This window comes from Mastigoproctus giganteus, chromosome 12 (assembly GCF_048544385.1).
Source record: "Mastigoproctus giganteus isolate SK-2022 chromosome 12, ASM4854438v1, whole genome shotgun sequence".
Classification (NCBI taxonomy): Eukaryota; Metazoa; Arthropoda; class Arachnida; order Uropygi; family Thelyphonidae; genus Mastigoproctus; species Mastigoproctus giganteus.
Window position 1 is genome coordinate 73,432,835 of NC_143586.1, and position 23,841 is coordinate 73,456,675.

Consider the following 23,841-nt stretch of genomic DNA (forward strand, 5'->3'; position numbering starts at 1 on the left):
TAAACAAAATTGAAACTTGGACAGAAAGCAACGGCTATCAATTAACCGAGGGGAAAACAGCAGCAATACACTTCTGTAAACTGCGATCGCTTCATCCGGAACCTGTATTAAAACTGAAAGGCAGAGAAATACCGATGACAGACTGCATAAGATTATTGGGTCTGAATTTAGACACCAAATTAAATTTCCGTAAACATGTGACCTATCTACGAACTACGTGCCTCCAGAAACTAAACATCCTTCGTGCAGTATCCTCAACATCTTGGGGTGCTGACAGACAGTCATTGCTGAATTTATATCGTTCTCTAATCCGGTCACGATTAGACTATGGAGCCATAGTATATGCATCAGCAAAAAACAGCATCTTACGGTCCGTGAACACCATTCAACACAGTGCCCTTCGATCAGCACTAGGCGCCTTCAGAACCTCGCCAGTTCAAAGCTTGTATATAGAAGCACACGACCCTCCGCTTTATCTTAGAAGACAACGCCTACTCTGCCAATACGCTGCCAAAATAAGAAGCTTTCCAACTCACCCTTGTTGGGTATATCTCAACCAACCTTTATGGTCAACACTATATGAATCCAAACCTAATGAACCCAGACCTGCTGGAATTCGTCTTCAAGAACTAATAAAAAAGTGGAAACTCGATCTCAATAAAATTGCGGAAAGTGCAAATATGCCTTTACCTCCATGGAATAGACATCATATAAACATTGATCTTTACTTCGCTCAGTGGCCAAAAAATACCATTCCACTATGTAATATCCGACAGTTGCATGCCAACCATACTTCGCAACACACTGGAAAACTAATAATCTATACAGATGGATCTAAAACCCAATCACATGTAGGTGCAGCAACCGTGTTCCCTTCGCATGTAATTTCAAAATCCCTTCCAGTTGAGTGCAGCATTCTATCTGCAGAACTGTATGCTATACAGCTTGCATTAAGTGAAATATGTCAACAGTCATCCCTCTCTGTTTTAATATATTCGGACTCACTAAGTGCTATTTCAGCCATACAGGGTAAACGACATTCTCGTCACCCTCTTCTACAAGAAATTGAGTTTTTAATCAACCTTTGTCAAAAGAAACACTGAAATAACTCTTTGCTGGATCCCAGGACACTGCGGAATAGAAGGCAATGAAAAAGCAGACATTGCAGCTAAGTCAGCATCAGAACTGCCAAACAGAACAAAGCTAGTCCCACACACTGATTTTAGTCAAATCGTTATTAGAGAAAGTGAAAATGAATGGGCCCAAATATGGAAAAATGAAGTCAACAATAAACTACATGAAATAAAACCTAATCCAGAAATATGGAACTCAAGCATCAGAGAGAGTCGCAGAGAAGAAGTAATACTTGCCAGATTGAGAATTGGCCATACTCATCTTACTCATTTTCATCTATTGGCAAACAAAAATCCCCCACTCTGTTTTCAATGCCAAGTTCAACTTACAGTAAAACACATTCTTTTGGTATGCCCTCGATTCAGAAATTCCAGATTGCTTTGTTTTCAGAGTTTATGCAATAACCAGAATCAAGTTACTCTTCAACAGATCTTAGACAACTCTGCGAATATAGGTGAATTATTTAATTTTATTCGGCAAATCAGATTTGATAAACAAATCTAAAAAAAAAAAAAAATGTTTGATTTACATTAAAAACTTGGAGAGACACATCTTGGCCATTGATGCCCTTGTGTCTTAAAACCCTTAAACAACAACAACAACAACAACTGGTAGAGAGCAAGGAAGGAAAGTAACCTTTCTTTATTTTTCATATTTAATAGACTAACTCCTACTAATTTCGCTTGGTCACTCCAGGCGCTGTCTTCACAGACAGCACTATCTCAGAACAGATTCCCTCTGAATGCAGCATATTTACTGCAGAGCTGCACGCTGTAGAGTTAGCCTTGGATCATATTAGTAAATGCCAATACCAACGGTTCATTTTATATTCCGACTCTCTTAGCATGTTACAGGCTGTAATATCTGTGAGGTATAATCCCCATCCAGTTCTGTCTAGCATTCAGCAGAAGATTCACGTTCTCCATGATCGTGAATATGACATCCGCTTCTGCTGGATTCCGAGCCACATTGGGATTAGGGGAAATGATTTGGCTGACGCCGCAGCCAAATCAGCAATTCCCAATAATAACCGTTGCCTGTTAGTCCCTTATACAGACTACAGGCAAATAATACATCAAAACATACATTCCCAATGGCAGGACTCGTGGAATAGACAGACTGCGAATAAATTATATTGTATAAAGCCTGTAATTGAACCGTGGCAGTCTTGTCTGCGCAGGAACCGTAAGGAGGAAGTTGTTCTAGCTCGTCTCCGCATCGGACACAGTCATCTTACACATTCTTTTCTGCTGAGGGCAGATGACTGTCCTATGTGCGAGCAATGCGACACCATTTTATCTATTAATCACATTTTAACCGTATGTCCACGTTTTAGACACGAACGTGATTTATACTTTACCGTTTTTAGTCATCTGGCTGAGCCTTATACACTCAGTCAGATTTATCTGACAATGACCATGTGTCTGCTGTTTTTAGCTTTTTAAAATCAATAAACATTTTTACTGCCATATAAAATTTACATTTTATTGTTCTTTTCCATTGATTTATCTTTTATACTTTTGTTATTATTTATTTTGACATGGTGACCTAACTAGTTAGGTCACTGAAAGTTTAAATTTTTATTAATGACATGGTCTTGGCGCATTATAGTCTTAGCAGCTAATGCGCCAATAAAACCAAACCAAACAAACAAACAAACAATCACTCCAGGCACTGCTCCTGCCTCCCCGTGGCGGGGCCGGTAACCTTGGCAGAAAAGTTCATCTGCCAGGGGCTAAAAGGAGCCAAAATGGAACAAAATATGTTTCCTTCTTTACAACCGACAAGCAGTCGGCTAGACACAGAACAGGAACATGACTCTTCACATGCAAAGAGGTTAAAAACCATTTCCTCTGTGACCGAGTTTCCTGCATTTTTAATAATGCATTCATTATCAGAACAGCCTCTTAGTAAGCTATCCCCCTTTCTTATCCAAAAACACTTGGAAAGTATTGCAGGGTCTCCCAAGATGGTTAAGAGATTGCAATCGGGGGACTTACTAGTAGAAACTGTCAACTGCAGGCATTCTGAAAAACTCCTGAAAGTGACAAACTTTGCAAAAATTCCAGTAAAGGTAACTGCCCATGCAACCCTAAATACATCTAAGGGTGTTATATCTAGTTGGGACCTTTTGAATGTGACAGAAGAAGAAATTAAAGAAGAGCTAAATGAACAAAATGTAATTGCTGTCAAAAGAATCATGACTAAAAGGGACAATATACTCACACCCACCAGAAGTATCATTCTCACCTTTAACAGTCCAAATCTACCCTCAACAGTAAAAGCAGGATATCTACTCTGTCGCATTCGTCCTTATATTCCTAATCCGCTGAGATGCTACAAATGCCAAAAGTATGGCCATTCTCAGACGGCATGCAGAGGGAACCCAGCTTGTCCCAACTGTGGATCTTCTGCTCACAGTCAAAACGACTGTTCGGCAAAAGAAATGACTTGTCTTAATTGCAAGGGTAACCATCCTGCTTACTCTAAAACATGTGAGAAGTGGAAAATGGAGAAAAAAATTGTAAAATATAAAGTCGAAAACAAAGTTACTTACCAGGAAGCAAGAAAATTAATTGCACCCAGTATATCTAACCGTAGCTATGCCAGTGTTGCAAAAAAATATCAAACAATAGCCACGCAAACTGATGTTACTGTTCCATCCAACATATCAATCTCCGACTGGGCCCGAGCTGTTCTTTCTCAGCAACAGTCCAATATCCAGAAACACTCAGATCAAGCAAGTAATACGCCTCTTACGATTCCAGCAAAATCTCCTCATTCGTCAATGATTGCTACCACACCAAATAATCCCAGTTCAACTTCAAAACAGAGTATTCAGGAAAAATCAATGGATCAAGAGTACCCATCTAAACAGGAAGATCCGATTCTTGAAATATTTGCAGAAGAAGAAGAAGAAGATATGGACACAGGTCGCCCCACCTTTCCAAAAAGAAATAAACCAAAGCCAGAACGCCACAAGACAGCCACGTCAGGTACAGCTTCTTCTAAACTCAAATAATGCCTAATATTTTACAGTGGAATTGTAGAGGCTTTAGATGCAACATTGATGACATTCAGTACTTAATTAGACGCTACTCTCCAGTGGGTTTCTGTCTGCAGGAAACCTATTTAACTGCTAAAATCTCTGTTTCTATAAAAAACTACTCAGTCTACCGAAGAGATCGGAATACATCTGACTCTGCTCGTGGTGGTGTAGCTATTTTGATTAACTCAAAGATCCCTGCTAGTCAAATCATTCTTCAAACCAAAATTGAAGCCGTTGCTGTGCGTCTGATTGCTGAGATTGCATTTACGCTAGTCTCAGTCTATCTCCCACCAAACAATTCCTACTCTTTCAAAGATATTGAAGAACTTTTAGTACAGCTGCCGTCACCAGTGTGCTTGCTAGGGGATTTCAATGGCCACCACCCTTTATGGGGATCCTCTAAATTAGATAGACAGGGCCGACTGATTGAAACTCTACTAGATAAACAAAACCTTACCATTCTTAATACTGGTACACACACCCATATACAGTTACCTACTGGACAGACCTCTGCAATTGACCTCTCGATTTGTTCTCCGATACTGTTTCCAGTCATTCAGTGGTCCGCTATGGATGATCCACTGGGAAGTGACCATTTTCCAATTGTCTGTAACCTGCTCACTACACAACTCCCATTAGACCAACCCTGCAGAAAATGGAAATTTTCTAAAGCCAAATGGGCCAAATTTCAATCAGCAATCATTCTGGACAAAGAAACTATTCAGCTACAACCTATAGATAAAGTAACCGATTATATCACATCCAGTCTTTTAGTTGCAGCAAAATACTCAATTCCATTATCAAACCCCCCAACCCGACGGCACTTCAACTACTGGTGGAACGAAGAGTGCACGAAAGCAAAGAAGGAAAAAAATAAAGCATTCAACTTATTCCGTCGATTTCCGACAACAGCTAATTTAATTAGCTACAAGAAGCTAAGGGCAAAAGCGCGGTTCATTCACAGGCAAGCCAAGAAAGATTCTTGGACTCGGTTTGCTTGTACTATCAACAGAAATACCGACTCCAGATTAATTTGGAAGAAAATTAGACAGCTTTCTGGGAAGTTTCCAATCATCCCTTCCACAATTCTTTCATACAATGGACAAGAACTCTCTGGTCCTCTAGATATAGCGAATGCCTTGGGTAAAACCTTTGCCGAAGTCTCTGCTGTATCAAATTACACTCCGAAATTCCAAAAAATTAAGACCTCCACCGAACAGAGGCCCATTAACTTTACAACCTCACTATCACTTCCGTATAATCAGCCCCTTGAATATTGTGAACTTTTACAAGCCATAAAAACAACGAGAAACAGTGCAGCTGGGCCAGATGGCATATATTATGTCATGCTGCAGCATCTCGATGAGCAAAACTTACAAATGCTGCTAGTTTTCTTTAACCGAATCTTCCGGGAAAATATTTATCCAACATCTTGGCACCATGCTACAGTCTTGCCCTTTTTGAAACCTGGAAAAGATCCTTCCAGTCCTAATAGTTACAGGCCAATCTCTCTGTCAAGTTGCCTTGGTAAAATTCTTGAAAAAATGATCCACAGTCGACTCAGCTGGATCATTGAAACTGAACAACTACTGAGTAATTGTCAACATGGCTTTCGCAAAAATAGGTCCTCTCTAGATCTGATGATCAAGGCCGAATCTGAAATTCGCAATGCCTTTGTGAAAAATGAACACCTTGTCATGGTCTCCATTGATATAGAAAAGGCATTCGATACTACCTGGCGATATGGCATTCTCAGTGACCTACATAATCTTGGTCTACGAGGCAACCTGCCTATATTCATTAGGAACTTCCTTCAGATCCGTTCTTTCCAGCTTCGATACCAAAACTCCCTTTCTTCTACATTCTTGCAGGAAGAAGGAGTACCACAGGGGTCGGTTTTGAGCGCAACCCTATTTGCCATTAGAATTGATTCCATTTCCAAAGAACTTCCAAATACTGTAGAAGCCTATCTTTATGCTGACGATCTCTCCATTTCTTGCCACTCTCAGAACATGAGATCTATTGAACGCCAATTGCAAATATCCCTCAATAAAATTCAAAAATGGGCTGAGTTCAATGGATATCGGCTTTCCCATCAGAAAACAGTTGCTATCCACTTTTGTAACCAACGCAAATTACATACAGACCCTGAACTCCAGATATCAAATTCCAGCATCCCGATTACCAACAATATTAGATTCTTGGGATTAATATTAGACAGCAAGTTAAATTTCCTTGAGCACATTAGAGTAATACGTACTACCTGTCTGAAAAAGCTGAACATGCTTAGAGCTCTATCTGCCCAGTCTTGGGGAGCAGATCGTACAACCTTGCTGCTCTTATATAGAGCACTGATTAGATCTCGGTTAGATTACGGTGCCCCAGTTTATGATTCTGCTCGAAAGAGTGTATTACGCTGGCTGGATCCTGTACAACACAATGCACTGAGGATTGCTCTTGGTGCTTATAGGACATCACCAACCTATAGTCTATATATTGAAGCCCATGAGCCCCCTCTTTACCTCCGCAGAAAAATGTTACTACTTAAATATGCAGTCAGAATACGAAACTGTTCTCCGCACCCCATCCAACCATATCTCTTTAATCCATCATTTCACATTCTCTATAGAAATAAACCAAATAAAATACGCCCAGCAGGCCTACGGCTCCTTGAAATAGCACAAAATTGGAATGTTCCTCTCCAGAGTAGGCAGCACAGAAAGAATTATTCTTGCCCACCATGGACCCCATTTCCTCAACCAGCCTGTGATAATTATTTTCTCCAATGGGGAAAGAATCATCTACCAACTCTGAATGTGCAACAACTCCATGCTAGCCATATTCAAAACTGTTTTGACTTCTTACCGATATATACTGATGGTTCCAAATCTCATTCAACTGTTGGAGCAGCAGCAGTGTTTCCCTCTGCTATCATATCAGCCTCTCTTCCACCTGAGTACAGCAGCTTTTCAGCGGAATTATATGCAATTCAATTAGCTCTAGAAAATTTGAGTCTTCACCCATCTGCAAAATATTTAATTTACACCGACTCTCTGAGCTCAATTAGAGCAATGCAGAATTTCTCTTATAAGGATCACCCTATACTAAATCAAATCAAGTATTTGCTGTTGAAAATCGAAGATCGCCAGCAACGAGTAAACTTTTGCTGGATTCCAGCACATTCAGGCATCAAAGGGAACGAGTTGGCTGATATTTCGGCTAAAAATCCATCAACAGTAGACTTAACCTCTGCCTTTATTCCAGTTTCTGATTATAATATTATAATTCAAACAGCATATCATGCACAATGGACAGAGCTATGGCATAAACAAACAAATAACAAACTGTTCCAGTTAAAACAGGACCCAAAATTTTGGCACTCATGCATTCAGACAGTTCGGCGAGAAGAAGTGGTACTCGCGCGGATTAGAATAGGACATACTCATCTGACTCACCTCCATCTACTCACAGGCGATGATCCTCCTCTTTGTTCACAGTGCTCTGAGCATCTAACAGTCAAACATATTTTGATTGACTGTCCACATTATCAACAACATCGAACTTCAATATTTCATTCTCTGGCTAATTTCCGTGAACGGATAACATTAAATGATATCATTGGTGAAAATGCCAATATTAATGAACTTTTCTTTTATTTGAAACAAATAGGAATGTATAAGCGACTCTGATTAGTTTCTGGCATGAAATGAGATTGAACCGTCTTCACATTAATTATTTATTTTATCTTTTCAACATACCTATGAATAGGCGCAATATAGCCACAGCAGCTTGTGCGCCATTAAACACCCATACCACACACACACACACACACACACTCCCATATCTCCAGTTATCGCTTGATCCTATTTATGGATGGGGATAGCGTTCATTTTACAGTAAGAGACTATGTTTACAGTATGGTAAAATCTATTTACAACGAGTTTCTCGGGATGAATGAATCATTTCGTCTACCGAAACCTAGTTCTAACTAAAAACGCCAGAAATTATTTCGAAGGATACCCCAATTCGTCACCACACATCGTCCAATTATTAAATGGTGTCCAACATGCAGTACTATTGCTTATAAGGGTGGGAGAGAGAGAGCATAATCATTAAGAAATGCGTAAAACCCTAGTAGTATTAATGAATTTTAATACTTTTCAGCCTGTTCAACTCAGCTTGTAACCGTCCTGCCATCATCCTGCCAACACCTGTCCACCTCTGAAACTTATGTTCCATTTTATAGGAAGAAGCAAAGTCGTGGGGTGCACATTTGTATCTCTGTTATGGCAAAACATTAATGAGATATTCGTTTTAATGGGTCTTATAAATGCACAAATTCGGATCTGAAATTACAGAGTAATGCAAATAAGTTCAAGAGCAGCCAAAAATGACCAGCCCAACCATGGAAACACACATCGTAATAAGATAGATGACCTCGGATAGGCGTGATATCGACTCCATATTGAGAGGACGATTGGTAATTAGTGCTGGAAATATCAGTTTTCATTCAAACTTAGTGAAGTTTCTTGGAGGAAGAAGTGGGGATTATGACTGGCAACCCTCCTGCCTAGAGCACTCACAACATTCTCTATTGATTGAAATCTAGTTAATCTATAGGCCTGCACTTTCCCTCTGAAAGTACTGGTTCACTAGAAGATCTTTGTTAGGAGATATGAATTATTGTCCACTAAAAGAAAGTCTGCACCAATTTTGCAGGAGCAGTTTCTGAAGACTTTCTTTTAAGGGCGAACTTATGGATCTCACACGGAGACCTCACAACCATGAGAGCTTCTCACGGTAACACAAAGATTTGTACAAACAGTGATTCCATTCAACATGATTCCAGCAACCATCAACAGTGATTCTAGCCCACACCATTCAACTACTGCTTCCAAAGAGGTCTTTTTTTCTGTGATGCGATGTTAAAAAATGATCACATGAGATCATGGCAGTATGCAAGCTAGAGACTACAAGGACATTACCGTACTTTGGTATCATGGATTTGCATATGCAGCGTGAGTAACTCTTCGTATTCAAATAGTCTTCAGTCGAGAATTCGAATGAGGTTGACCCGTTGTAGACTGGAATCCCTAGAATCTGAATGAGGTTGTCCTGTTGTAGACTGGAATCCCGAGAATCCCGTTGTAGACAGGAAGAAGTCTTCAGTCGCTCGCTATAATTAGCCAATTAGCAAAGGAAGGTTTCTTTTCCCATTATTATTTCTGGTTTGTCACTTTGCACAACGTACAAATAAACTCCTGAACACATACTTCCAGAGACATAACACATTGGCACAATATGGTCAAAGTTGCTAGCGCAGTAAAATCAAAAAATCTGATGACATTCAAAATGGTGTCTTTTTGACATTTTCAAAATGATGGATGTTTTTAAATCGACAATGCGAGAGATAAACACCAGAAATACGGGCGTTTCGAAAAAGATTGTTTTGTTTCTATCGCTATTTAAAAATGTGCTCACCTTTTTGTATATTTGTTCCTTTTCTTAGCTTTTAAGACCAATATAAGAGTTGTTTTAAGAAAAATTTTTACTTCCTGCTTCGTTAAGGATATTCCATTCTTCTTAGAAATACTATCTTCTATGCGCTTATCATCTAAGAATGGGCACGAACTACGGAATAAAGAAACCTTATTTCACACGTATAGAAATATGCGGACTTTACTCCAGAGAAAACGTACACCTATTCTTTTTCTTTTTCCTTTTTTGTTTTTGTTTTTTGTCAAAGATGCTGTCGGGATGGGTTTCAGGATAAACATAGCTTTTTAACATTGCATTTTAACTATTAGACTTTAGAATACAGGGACAGCTTTAATTTTGAATTGTAATTTGATTGGTGGTGCCATATTTCGAAATTTGAGATGTACAATGTGTGGGTGTGTATTACAAGAGAGATAGAGAGAGAAAGAGAGAGAATTAATTGCTTTGTACTTGGTATTTCGATTATTTTAATGTTCAGAAAGAGTACGTCGTATTCTTATATGAATCCGGATGAGATGATCAGTCATCATACTGACTATTAGTCAATATTTCCTAATTTCATAATTTCCTTATTAGGAAAGTTCCGATAAGAACGGCTTTTTAGCAACTACATTCAATATTTTATCCATCAGGTCGTCTGGATCAGCATTGTCATGCATAGAACAGCCATTTTCTCCATCCCACCTCCCAGTAATTAGGCTGTTTTATTTTTCAGGTGAGTAGGATACATTCCACTCTATCAGTAACTGACCGTTGACCATGAACATCGTTTATTCGTGCGATGCTGACTCTTGATAAATTTAGCCGAAATGCTATGAGGCGTGGAGAAACGAGATCCTCATAAAGTTGTTGACTAATTGATTCAACTACAAAACCGAATTATGGACTATAAGAGGTAAGTCAATTTTATTCGGATATCACATATAGTGTAAAAGTCTTTATGGCATGTTATAAGTAAATAATAAAAGAATGAAATTATAAATAAATCTGACCCATAACAACAACATAACTTGATTCGTTCGAAATTCTGTAGTCAATTGCTTCCAGGATATCGTTTTTGAAATTTTCTATCTTAACTTGAATAGACCAGTTGAAATGCCTAGCATGGAATGTTGAAACGTATTGAATCTATGAAGTTCGAGTACATTGTGGAATTTGGCCACAACTTTCTGGAGTGATTGCCATCTTAAAAACCTTAGTATCAATTTCAATGCTCTACTTAAGAAACCCCTTTTGGGTTGAACTTATACGCAATTTTATACGTAAATTTACATTTTTTTTTTAAAATTACAACTGGACAGTTTAATTTGCGATGCATTCAGGTATTTTAAAATAATGACGAACTGGATTTAGATATAAATTCCTGCAGTTCAAAATTTGTAAATGAAGATCGTCAAAGAGATGCTAATAGGATCTTACACACAGGACTGTATCAGGAAACAGCAGAAGTGTTTCGAAGCCAATTTCAAGGTCGACTAAGAGTTACAACGTCTCGAGTTCAAATTTTCAGAATTTGAAAGTTTTGAGAGTTTTAATTAAGTCTAGGAAGCCAGGAGCGACGCATCTATTGCACCTGCAGCACTTCTCGCTACTACAACCTCAGAACGACTAACTCAGTACTGGTAGAAAAATGTCAGTGCTGAAATTGTTAGTAGCATCGAATAATCAAAACGCTTTCCTCTGTTAAAATGTCACTGGCTCAAGAATTCATTCGAGACTCTGATCTTTATTGCGTCCCGTTTTGTACGAAATATTTCTCAAGTTTTGTCTTTATTAGTCTTTATTAACCACCAGGAAGTTTCACCAGCAGATTTCTTCACATCTTTGTTAAGAAAATTGTTTCCAAGATGTTTCATTATGTCTGGATAAGAACGTCAAACTTGACTTGCGTCACGATAAAATAACTTGTGGTCTTGCAGATTAATCTCGTCTCTTAACTCTTTTTACCTTCAGGTTACAGACTCTTTTTTTGTTGTTTTCTGTCTCTAAGTTACGTGGATCATTTGTGGATGTCACATGATCTTCTTAGCGAAGCTACTGCAAGCTTTCTCTTTTTCTCATCTTTTATTCCTGTTCGGCTACGTCATCAGAAGCATTACGACTGTCTCTTTCGGTAACCCATTTCCAGAGTTGACCGGTACAGGTTACAGCGGCTGCGATAAACGTGGCAAGTCGCGCTGGTAGTCGTCAAAGCATTTGGTGGTTAAAGTGTACCAACACGTGGATGTCTCAGCTGGAAAAACATGGCATGTAGCGATGTGCAGCACGGGACTCTGAGGTCCCCAAACACCAGACTGTGATAACTTTTGCAGCTCACCTGTAACGCAGCGGTAAGTCCAGCTCTCTTCTGTGATTAACAACCCATTTCCGCCTTTTTTTCCTTTCCTTCTCTCCATAACACTATAAGCGACTGCACGTAATCGGTACTTAAAGGTGTTGGGGCGGTGATATCTCTGGACGCCCCTGCTCTCATTCAGCTAATGAAGCAGAATTTTTCTTCTTCGGTTGGGCGAGATTTCTGCGTGCCAGTGATGTTTCCATTACACTTATCGTTTTGAAATGGCTAGACGTTTCCACCTACAGCGATTTTGTAGAAAATTGCTCGGATAGGAAAAGGGATAAAGAAATCAAGGGGTTTCCTTGACATCTTTTAACTCTCTAGAATTTAAAATAAGAGGTTGCGTATATTAGTTTTGGCTGATATTCATTAAATTTAATTTCTGTCGCATTTGTATTATTTACTTGTAAAAATTAATTAATTTAATGATGCATACATATGCGCCTCTTCATGCATACTTCTTGACGCCTCAGTGGTGAGGAAGTGGATACCAAGTCCAGCCGACTGTTTGGAAAAAAATGGAAAGTTTGATGTTTCTTTGTTGACTGAAATTCCTTTTAAAAGAACTCTTGAAGAGGCTTTGGTGTAGAGTTTCCTTTCTTGAACATTTTCTTCTTATCAATGTTAAAAGTCCTAGAGCATGAGCATTTTACGCGACGTACTGACTCCTTATGACTGATAATTGCAGAAAATCTGACTAAGGTAAGCTTCAACTCAGTTTTTTTTATACTTGAGCCGTTTCAAGTTTGAGAACTGCCTGTTACAAACCAATGGAAAGTAAAAATAAAATTTTACATAATTTACTGCATTGTTTGAATTAGCATATTTGCCTTCACTGAATGTGTGTTTAAACTGAAGCGATACGAGATAACCTCAGTTTATTTATATATTTATTATTATTATTATTATTATTTTAAACTAGTAAGAAAGGAGACTTTTTTTTCTTTAACCGGAAGGTTTTTATTCAAAAAATATGAACATAATGTTCAGGAAAAACATAGCCATTTAGTAAAATTTAAAAATGGATAATAAAATATTATTTATTTTTAAATAATCTTAATTTTAAAAAATAAATAATAAAATAAAATAAACTCCTTAAGTAGTATGATATACATATTGTTTATTTTAGTTTATTTATCTAATATTAACTATTTGCAACTAGTTCCTTGTTCCCTTTAAAAAAAGAGGCTACAGGTTAACATAAATCACATTAATTTTATTTTTAATATATCCTCGTTAAAAACTTTATTTTTTGTTGTTGTTTTTTTTAGATTGCAGAAGTTTTTGTTTTTTCTTTTTTTTTTTTCTTTTGGATTTTGTGTTTTATTTATATTTGTTTATTACGGTAATTATATTTATTATTTTAATTTTGATATACAAGGTGTTTCAAATATATTTTCGAAAATTCTGAGACGTATTCCAAAATCATAAACAAAAAACTCATATAAACACACGTCCAACAATTCTGGACGATTAATGACTGCCTGAATTATTTTTGAAAAAAAGGCCATGGAATTTAAAATAATAAATAATAATAATTATAATAATAAATTTTATTAATTAATTTAAGCGGCTACAACTCAACTGTTCAAAATCAGATATGTTTATATTACTATTTTTTTACCTTTTTTGAAGCGTAGAATGCCTAAATTATAAATATTGAAATACTTGAATAAATACCATGCTGTGATCCCATTACGGATCAGCTTATTTAAATCTTTGAAATTAAGAATAATCTTATGAAGAAACAGTCTCACACCGCAGTCTTTTAAATTCTGTGATTGTGATACTCTAGTAATGGAGCTATAAGTTCGTCTCTCAAGTTGTATTTCCGGTGAGCTCTTAAACCACATTTAAAAGTTAGATGGAGATCAGCAAGGTCTTGCAGATTATACTAAAATTGCGCCATATTTTCGCCCGGGGTTATTTATTACTGTCAATCGACCTCCATAATTACTAGAAAACTTTTTACAATACAATATGAGACTTACTGACTCTTGAACGTGCTACATAAAACTGACAACGAGAAAAGCGAAGCACAGGTAAATCGACACCAGCAACTTTTAGCGAGTGACCTTGGATCCTTTTAATGGCTATTGCAAAACAAACCATTAAGGGAAATTGAAGATGCTCGAATACGTAGTATGAAACGCTATCTTTTTGTATAATCCCTCAAAATCACATGTTCAGACACCATGTAATCTTAAAATTAAAAAAAATATATATTTTTGGGCTTAGAATTCTATACAAAAGTTGGAGTTTTCTGGATTTTATCTCCTATATGAATATCAGAATGGTATACTAGCGTCTAAATTTCCAGTTGATCTTTTATGGTTGGGCTGCATGGTTTAGAATATGCGCTGATGCAAACAAAACATCGGTTTATGTTGTCTTCAATTTGTATTCTCAAGTCTAGTTGGCCGTTGACTAGGGATGAAAAACCTGGGTTTTTCAACAAAAAAACAATCATTATCCGATACAGACGAACTTGGCCATGATGTGAAAACAAAAAGTGCATAAAGCTAATTAAACCGAGACTTTTTCATATGATGGGTGTGTATGTATGTTTTAAATTTCGAAACTCAGATGTTTAATCCAAGGCGTAGTACCGAAGGTTTCAACACTCATAGTTTTTTATTATATGTATAATAACTGAACCACTAATAATAATTGGATACAGAATCACTTAATTTCTCTGTTTTTTATTTATTTTCTGCAGTGTTTTTATCAATTGAACTGTAGTTCGAATTCACGTGACCACAAAATGACGGTTAATAATAATGTTGCTTGTTAATAACTGGTTTTTTCAAACTCTAGTGACCTATATGGGTCGTGTTGGGGTCTAAACGGAATATTTCTTGTTTTGAAATAATTGCTTTAGTTTAGTTGATTTTTTAAATCTTTATTATTTGAAATTCATTTTATTATTTAATTATTTAATGAATATCATTTAATAATTTCATACTAATTTCATCATAATTAAAAGTTTTATTATGTTTAAAATTCTATTTTAAAAATATTAGCGAATTAACCATCATTATTAGGTTACTTACAGAAAACATTTTCGCAGTTTTAGTGACATATTAAAAATATAAATTGCTTATTTAAAAATAACTTTAAACAAAATGCAATACTCGTCATTGAACTTGATCACCTGAAAGGGGTACATGCTTTGAGCTCAGAATAGGTGGAATGACGAATATCAATGTACACAAGTATGATTAACTTGGTGTATCAATTCAGCAGTATTTAACAGCGAAAATGTGATGCACATCAATGTGGAGTATGACGACCACGAACAGCTATCCAAGCGACTAGACGTTTAGGTAGTTGAGAAGGTGGCAAATGCCATCTTGTGAACGTTGAGCTATTCTTCTTGCACTTGTGCATTGAGTTGGGAAACTGTGGTGGGTGACTGAGAGGCAGTAGTCTGGGAATCCAATTTTATCCAAAATAAGCTTGATGGGCGACAAATGAGCAGAATGTGGAGGCCAAGAAAGCATACAGGTACTGTGAAGAACAGTACAAATATGTATCTTTATCCATCCTTTCAAATACATCAAAACATTATATAATTAGCCTTGAACCACATTAAAACCCTCAATTGCAAAAGGTATATGGTGTATACTGACTCATTAAGTATACTACAAGCTTTGTCAACGATACAATATAGTCCTCATTCGTACCTGATTCGTGCCAGCAGACGCTCCACTCTCTTTCTGAGCGTTCTTTCGACATCCTTTTCTGCTGGATCCCAAGCCACTTGGGAACCAAAGGTAATGAAATGAGAACACTGAAGAGTTTCTTCACAGTTTAATAAGACCGTTAAAGCTTAATTTTTTCTAATAAAAAAGAACTGAGAATAAAATTGTATGCTTGACAGAAACAAAGACATTGTGATTCTGTAAAGGGATTTATGCCGTATATAGGCTAGTTAATAAAGTGGAGGAAAATATACATGAACTTTAGAAATGGGTCGAAACGTAATCCAATCTTTACAAATGCCTCTACAATGCAACTGTTTAAACCTAATTTCTCTAGACAATAACGTGCTATGTGTAATTGATGTTAAAGACATTTTATTTCTTACGAAAGTCTGAGAGATAAACCACCTTGGTATTGCTTGCCTTTTATACTTAACCGAGACAAAGGTTAAATGTCATTATAATAAAGGTATTACTTCTTTCCCTGACGTTTATTGGACATTAATATCACAAAGGACAAGTTATTTCAGGGGAGCGTACAAAACCTCCCACCATTTCAATAAAGAAGAAAACAGCCATTGGTTCCAGTATCAAAGAAATCGGTGTCAAGTTCTGACACAAATTTCTTCAATAATTAGCCATGAAGTAACAGCTCAGTACCATTATTTGTAAACTTTTATGCAAAATTACCAATCGCTAGTTTTTCCATCAAGCATTAAAGATGGAACTCACTGGGTGCTATTGGGAAAGGAAAAGAAAGGAGAGGAGATTCATCATTTCCCACTATAGCCCATTAGCAGTTTATTAATGGTTTTATTTTGCCCTAATGGAACAACAGGTGAGAAATCCTTGACCCTCCAACATTCCCACTTTTCATCACACTCAAGAGATGGAAACCATTAGGTGTAAGCCTTGACCTAGCACCGAGTGTGCTTCACCTCTTGGGTCTAACGAAGAACCATTGCCATGTGTTTAGCAAATAATGAGAGCTACTACACTGCTATGAAGGCTAGATTGTTATACAGTACACCAATTTCAGTACTACTAATTATGCTTCGTCATTCCAAGATAATGGCGCTAATTAACGCACAAGGTGTGAATGAATTTCAGATTCACACAGGGTGGACATTTATTAATAAATGCTGACTAGCTGAGAATAAAAATATTGAAAAATGGCAAAATTCAGACCGTTGTTATTGGGTTTTAGGAGCATCAGCAACAAAGGCCATATTGCCCATATTGCTCCGCGTATATTGTCTGTAAATTTCTTGTGTTCTGAGGTCAATTTTCTGTTTTGCAGGACGAGAAACCTGAGTTTCAGGGAGTACAAACCATGCTGCCTTTGCCTGAGAAGACTAACTCAGCCACGTTGTGAAAAAGCTCATAAAAATTCCTCACCTCATCGACAAGACTCGAACTCGGGTCTTATCCAATAACATCAATTCACGGTGGAATTGTTCAATAAAATCATTGCCCCAATATTAGACCTTTTCGAAGTTAAACCTTCTTGTGGAATTGTTCAATAACATCATTGCCCCAAAACGAGACCTTTTCGAAGTTAAAACTTCTTGGGAATGCTGTTGGTAGTAACATTTTTGAGTAGTTTTCAAAGTAACAAAAGCTCTCCTTCAAGACTGACGCAATGGATAATTTTTCTGCTTTCGGTATACGCACTGATATTCTGGAATGCGAGTGTATTTGTATATCCGGGTAATTTTTATGCCTGTTTCTCGCAGTTCGGAAAGTTACTGATGTTAAGCAATAGTCGCAAAATTGGTGGAACAGGATAAGATAACGGATACAGTTGGGAGCTTAAGAAAAACTTGACAGAAGATCTAATCAAGACATTACCTTCGCTATAAATTACTGCAGAGATTAGCGAATCAGAATAATCACAATGTCCGTCTTGTTTTTTTTTTTTTTTTTTTTTTTTAAATATTACGCGGATGTGGCTGCAGTGCTATCTTAAATTTGGCCTTTTCTTTACATAACCATTGTTCTCAAATAATAACCAATGTTTTCCTTCCAAATTATATCTTATTCCTGATTATAAAAATAAAAACAAGCCGCACTGAGATGGGCCTTTTCATAGACTCTTTTTGAAACAGAAGTGATTGAGTTATAGTATGGCTTCGGTGTGTGGACTCTGACGATTGTTGAAGTTCCAATCTGCGCGTCCCAACAAAATATGTTGTGCAATATTAGCAGCGCTAATTTTTTTATAAAATTAGCGCTGTATCGTCTTTATAACTGGGAGAATATAAACATATTTTCTAATTTATTATTCACCATTCTGATCAGAAAAATCGTAAAGAAGCATATTGTGAATATCACAGACCTTAGTGCATCGATACTTCTTCGGCACTTGCAGAGGAAATGACAACTTGTTAGCACTATCGGTAAGTGCTCCATTGGTACATAAAGCGTAAAGTGATACGTGCTGACCTGACGACCTATAACATCAGCTTATGGGTCAAAAACAACAACAAAGACTCGATAAAACTGCTGCAGGAAACAACAAGTAGCGTGATTAAGAAATGATGATTGTGGTTAAGGAATAATGGGTGAAATTCAGGTTTTAATGCGGGATGGCCTTAAATACATCAACCACTCATAAACTATATCCTATCCCTATTGCTGGTCAAGCTAACTGCAGAATTTGTGCTTGTTGATGGCATTTAGGCGCGTTGGCATGTTGCGCAAAGTGTCTATTGTCTTCACCATGTCCGTCTCTCTGTGTGCTTATCTGTCTGTCCATCCGCACGTAATAAGTCGACTCCTAATAGCACCGGGTGCCAAGCGATTTCTCTGTACTTCCAGTGCGATTTCCAGAAAGCGATTTACAGTTCCTTTTTGTCCTTATCATTAAAAAATCTATTTATTTTATAACAGCTCTCGTAACAAAAGTCCTTGTACAGAGCAAGGAAGGAAAGCCACCTTTCTTTATTTTCTCATAGTATATTACTAACCCCTACTACTCTTCGCTTGGTCACACCAGGAACTGCTCCTGCCTCCCCGTGGCGGGGCCGGAACTCTTGGCAGAAAAGTCTCTCTGCCAAGGGCTAAAAGGAGCAAAGATGGACCATACCAATACTGACTCTTGCGGGATCAATGCCCCATCACATTCTAGAGAGCAGGACGATTACAACCCTTCCTTTGCAAAGAGACAAAAGAAGGATACAGACCAGAATATCTGGCCTCATTTCCTCATAATATATTCTTTGACTGACCAGCCAGTAAGCAAGCTTTCTCCTTTTTCTGATCCAGAAAAATTTAGAGAATGTCGCTGGCTCACCAAAAATGGTTCGCAGACTAAAATCAGGTGACCTGCTTGTTGAAACAACACAATCCAAGCATTCTGACAAGCTACTTAAATTGAAAACACTTGGAGAAACTCCCATAGAATTGTCACCTCATGCCACCTTAAACTACTCAAAAGGAGTTGTAACAGAATGGGATCTTCTACGTGTATCCGAAGAAGAAATTAAACAATAGCTTTCAGAAGAAAATGTTATTCAGGTAAAACGAATACTAATCAAAAAAGGATGGTTCACTACTTCCAACCAGAAACATTATACTAACTTTCAACTTGCCAAATCCACCAACATCTGTAAAAGCCGGATACTTGAACTGTCATGTCCGACCGTACATACCGAACCCAATCAGATGTTATAAATGTCAAAAATTTGGGCATTCACAGACAGTATGCCGAGGGACTGCTGTATGTACTTCATGTGGATCTAAAGACCATATCCATACCGAATGCCCTGCACAAACCTTACAGTGCCCAAACTGTAGAGGCAACCATTCCGCTTACTCCAAAGACTGCGAAACATGGAAAAAAGAAAAAATGATTCAGAAGTATAAAACCGAACACAAAGTCTCCTACCCTGAGGCAAAGAAACAAATATCACCAATTACAATAACACGCTCATATGCAGCAACTGTCCAACAGCATAAACAGATAACTGCTGTTACCACCACTACCACTTCAGTTCAAACCAACATTACAGTCCCACCAAACATCTCTATTTCTGATTGGGCTCGCTCAATCCTAGCTCCATCAGCAAAATCATCTTCAAACCTCAACTTCTAATCAAGCAATAAATACACCTATTACAATTCCGCCAACAATGCCTTCTATGTCACGGCCAACCATAAATACTAAAAATATAGATATAGATGACAAACTCCCTGCCCATGATCATATGGATACATGTGAAAAAGAAGTCCCAGAAGAACCAATCTTAGAGATACATGCTGAGGAAGAGATGGAAGTTCGCCCAATCTTCCCCAAAAAAGAGAAAAAGCCTGAGCGATCCAAGCAGACCCCACTCGTAAAAAGTCAGAAACAAATACAAACACAAAGCCAATATAATGCACACAATAATACAGTGGAATTGTCGAGGTTTCCGCAGTAACCTTGATGACATTCGCAACCTAATTGATAAATATCACCAGGTAGGCGTCTGCCTTCAAGAAACTAACTTAACTCCACAAATAAACGCAGCAGTAAACCACTACGATACCTATAGACAAGACCAACAATTTTCTGGAGGAGCTCATGGTGGAGTTGCAATCTTAATTGATTCCAAAATTCCGTGTAAACGCCTCCCACTACAAACTTTTTTGGAAGCAGTTGCAGTTCGAGTCTCAATACAATTTACTTTCTCACTGGTCTCACTCTACCTCCCCCCAAATCAAGAATTTTTCTCTTTCAGAATTGGAAGAGTTAGTAACCCAGCTCCCACCTCCGGTCTGTATCATGGGACATTTAAATAGTCACCATCCCATGTGAGGGTCCCGTCACCAAGACAAACGTGGTAAATTGATTGAGAAATTACTGGAAGAGCAAAACCTCTCTCTCTCCTTATTACCTGAACTGAGACATACATCCATTTGCCCACTGGAACAGCCTCTGCATTGACATATCCATATGTTCACCTGTCCTATATCCATTGATTGAATGGTCAATATTGAATAATCCACTAAATAGCGACCATTTTTCTATGGTCTGCAAAATACTAACAAATTATGTTGCACATCACGATGGCCAAAAAAGATGGAGATTCCATAAAGTTGACTGGACTAAATCAACATTCGTGTATTGCTGCAATTGATTGCAGCAATAGACGAACAAATAATCACCACTCAGCCCATAGACAATGCTACATCTCGTGCCACAAACCAAATTTAAATAGCAGCTGAAGCTACAGTTCCTCGGTCATCTGGAAAATACCATAAACATAACACAGCATGGTGGACTGAAGAATGCAGTATGGCCAAATAAACTGTTTCAAATAAAAACTGTTTCAAAATAAACTGTTTCAAATAAAAACTGTTTCAAAATAAACTGTTTCAAATAAAACATGAACTACAGCCATGAAAATCGAGTCTTCACAAGAATCGGCATGAAGAAGTCATTATGTCCAGACTACGCATTGGACATAGACATCTTACGCACAATTATTTACTCACCAAAGCAAATCCTCCAGAATGCCTTCACTGTTCTTGTCAACTCACTGTAAAACATTTCCTTATAGAATGTCCACAATACCACATTGCGCGACAATCAGCCTTCCATCTCCCTATAAATATTCAGCATTCCCTGACGTTATCACAAATTCTAGGTGATAACTCCAACATTGAAAATATATTTACTTATTTAAAATTAATAGGTTATTTTGAGGAGATATAAATCATATTTAAGAAATATAAACGTCCTTGTCATTAAACATTAATAGATAGGCGCAATATGGCCAAAGTTGCTTTTGCGCCAAAAAACCCAACAACAACCAACCGACTCCTAATGGACGGATGTTTTATATTTGGCTCATTCAAAAAAAATTGTCGAGCCATCCCACATTTCATTAATAGCCAACCAACAGAAATCCTCATAGAGTAAATTGACTCTAAGTGGATGGATTTTCATGAAATTTTATATTTGGGCCTATTAGAAAGATTTATCGGAACTTTCCAAAATTTCTTTAAATCGGATTAATAGAAATCCCAAAATTGTTATTTATTTTTTGATACATATACATATATTATCCATATACCGTATATTATGCGAACTTTTAAAATATCGTATATTTTATGACCATGGTTAACCATGGAATAGGCTACCCCTTCCTATTCCATGGTTAAGAAGTAGGCAGCAGAATTTAAAGGAAGGACAGAGACCCTGGAATATGGAAGACCCGAAACGTCTATCATTCCAGAAGTTGTTGACAGTGTACATGATGAGCGATAAAAGAGTGACAGTTTGGTTCGTTGCCAGCGTCTTGCGAATCTCATCTGAACGTATGTACCACATAATAACAAAGATTATCGCTGTGAAAAAGGTATAGCACGATGGCTCCTAAGTTGCTGATAGCAGATCAAAAATGCACAAGAGTTGTCAAATAAAGCAAACATTTGCATAATATTCAAGCAGATCCAGCAAAGGTATTGACCCATGTTTCATCCAGCATGAAATATGGGTCAATCCCTTTCAGCCAGAGACAAAAGAGCAGTCTAAACAGTGGAAACACAGCTCTTCTCTTCTTCCAAAGAAAGTCAAGTCGATTCCTTCTTCTGGCAAGGTGATGGCATCGGTTTTTTTGGATGCTAATGGAGTTTTGTTAGTGGATTACCTTGAGAAAGGACAGACAGTCACAGTGGCATATTACGCTGACTTTGAGGGCTGTTTGAATGAAAACATCAAAGACAGACGCGGGGGTAAAGCTCAGCAACGATCTTGTTCCACCAGGATAATGTGCCTTCTCACAAGTCTGCCATTGCCATGACAGTGTACTTAGATGGCTGGACCCAGTTCACCACCATGCCATCCGTATTGCTACTCGAGCATTTAGAACATCCCTTGTCCAGAGTTTATATGTTCAAGCAACTGAACCACTACTGTCATTCTTACGAAAGCAACCACTTCCACCCTGGCATGCTCGCTTACGATCATGCGACCCCTCCATCAAAAATTGGGGCAAGTCCATAACTCCATCTACCAACAACTGTACGCTGCCCACCGAGCAGAATATTCCGAAATCTTGCCTGTCTTCACTGATGGCTGGAAGTCGGAGTTGTCTGTTGGATCTGCTGCTATCTTTCCAGATCGTTTTATATCTGGAAAGATTCCCCAAGAATGCAGCATATATACAGCTGAGTTGTATGCTACAGAGTTAGCCTTGGACCACATTAAAACCCACAAGTATCAAAGGTGTATGGTGTACACTGACTCTCTAAGTACACTGCAAGCTTTATTGGAGATGAGGCATAATTCTCATCCATTTGTGACCCGGATTCAGCAGACGCTACCTCTGTCTGAGTGTTCTTTCGACATTCGTTTCTGCTGAATTCCAAGCCGCATTGGGATCGGGGAAAATGAACTCAAATTATTATTTTAGGGTTGCCGTAATTGAATATATTAAATCCTATTTGTGTCTGTAAATTACATGTGTTCTACGGTCGATTTACCTGTTTTGCTGAACGAAAAACCCCGGTGTCTGGGGAGAAAAAAACTTCTTATATACGCCTGAGAGCGATTAACTCAGCCGCGAAGTGAAAAAAGCCCATTAAAGTTCCTCGCGTCATCGACGGGATTCGAACCCGGGCCTTTTCCACCCGGTGTGGGGAGGACGGTGACGATACCACTGTGCTACCCGCTCAGACGAGGGAAATGAACTGGAAAATGCTACGGCCAGATCACCAGTACCCCAGAACACTTATTGCCTGTTAGTCCCCTATACAGACTACACGCAGCTAATATATTACTCTACATTACTCTCCCAATGGCATGAGCAACTCACAAACAAGCTCTGTCAGATAAAGCCCGTAATCCGACACTGGCAGTCTAGTCTGCGCAGGAATCGCAGAGAGGAAGTTGTTCTAGCTCGACTCCGCATAGGACACAGTCATCTTGCACATGCATTTCTACTGAGGGCAGATGACTGTCCTATGTGTGAGAATTGTGGCACCATTTTAAGTATTCGTCACATTTTAACCGAGAGTCCACGTTTTAGACACGAATGTGATTTATATTTTATCGCTTTTATTCATCTGGCTGAGCCTTATACACTCAGTCAGGTTTTATCCAACGATGACCACGTGTCTGCTGTTTTTAG

The 23,841-nt window shown here is 38.0% G+C and overlaps 1 protein-coding gene across 1 annotated transcript in view; it reads left to right on the forward strand.

Annotated features, from left to right (window-relative positions):
• The first annotated feature begins 11,761 nt into the window (after window positions 1–11,761).
• Window positions 11,762–23,841, forward strand: part of LOC150077192 (solute carrier organic anion transporter family member 74D-like) — a 47,140-nt gene continuing 35,060 nt past the window's right edge. Inside the window, exon 1 of the mRNA XM_090386573.1 lies at window positions 11,762–12,012. The gene's annotated coding sequence lies outside the window, so the exon portion shown is untranslated. The remainder of the gene's footprint in view (window positions 12,013–23,841) is intronic.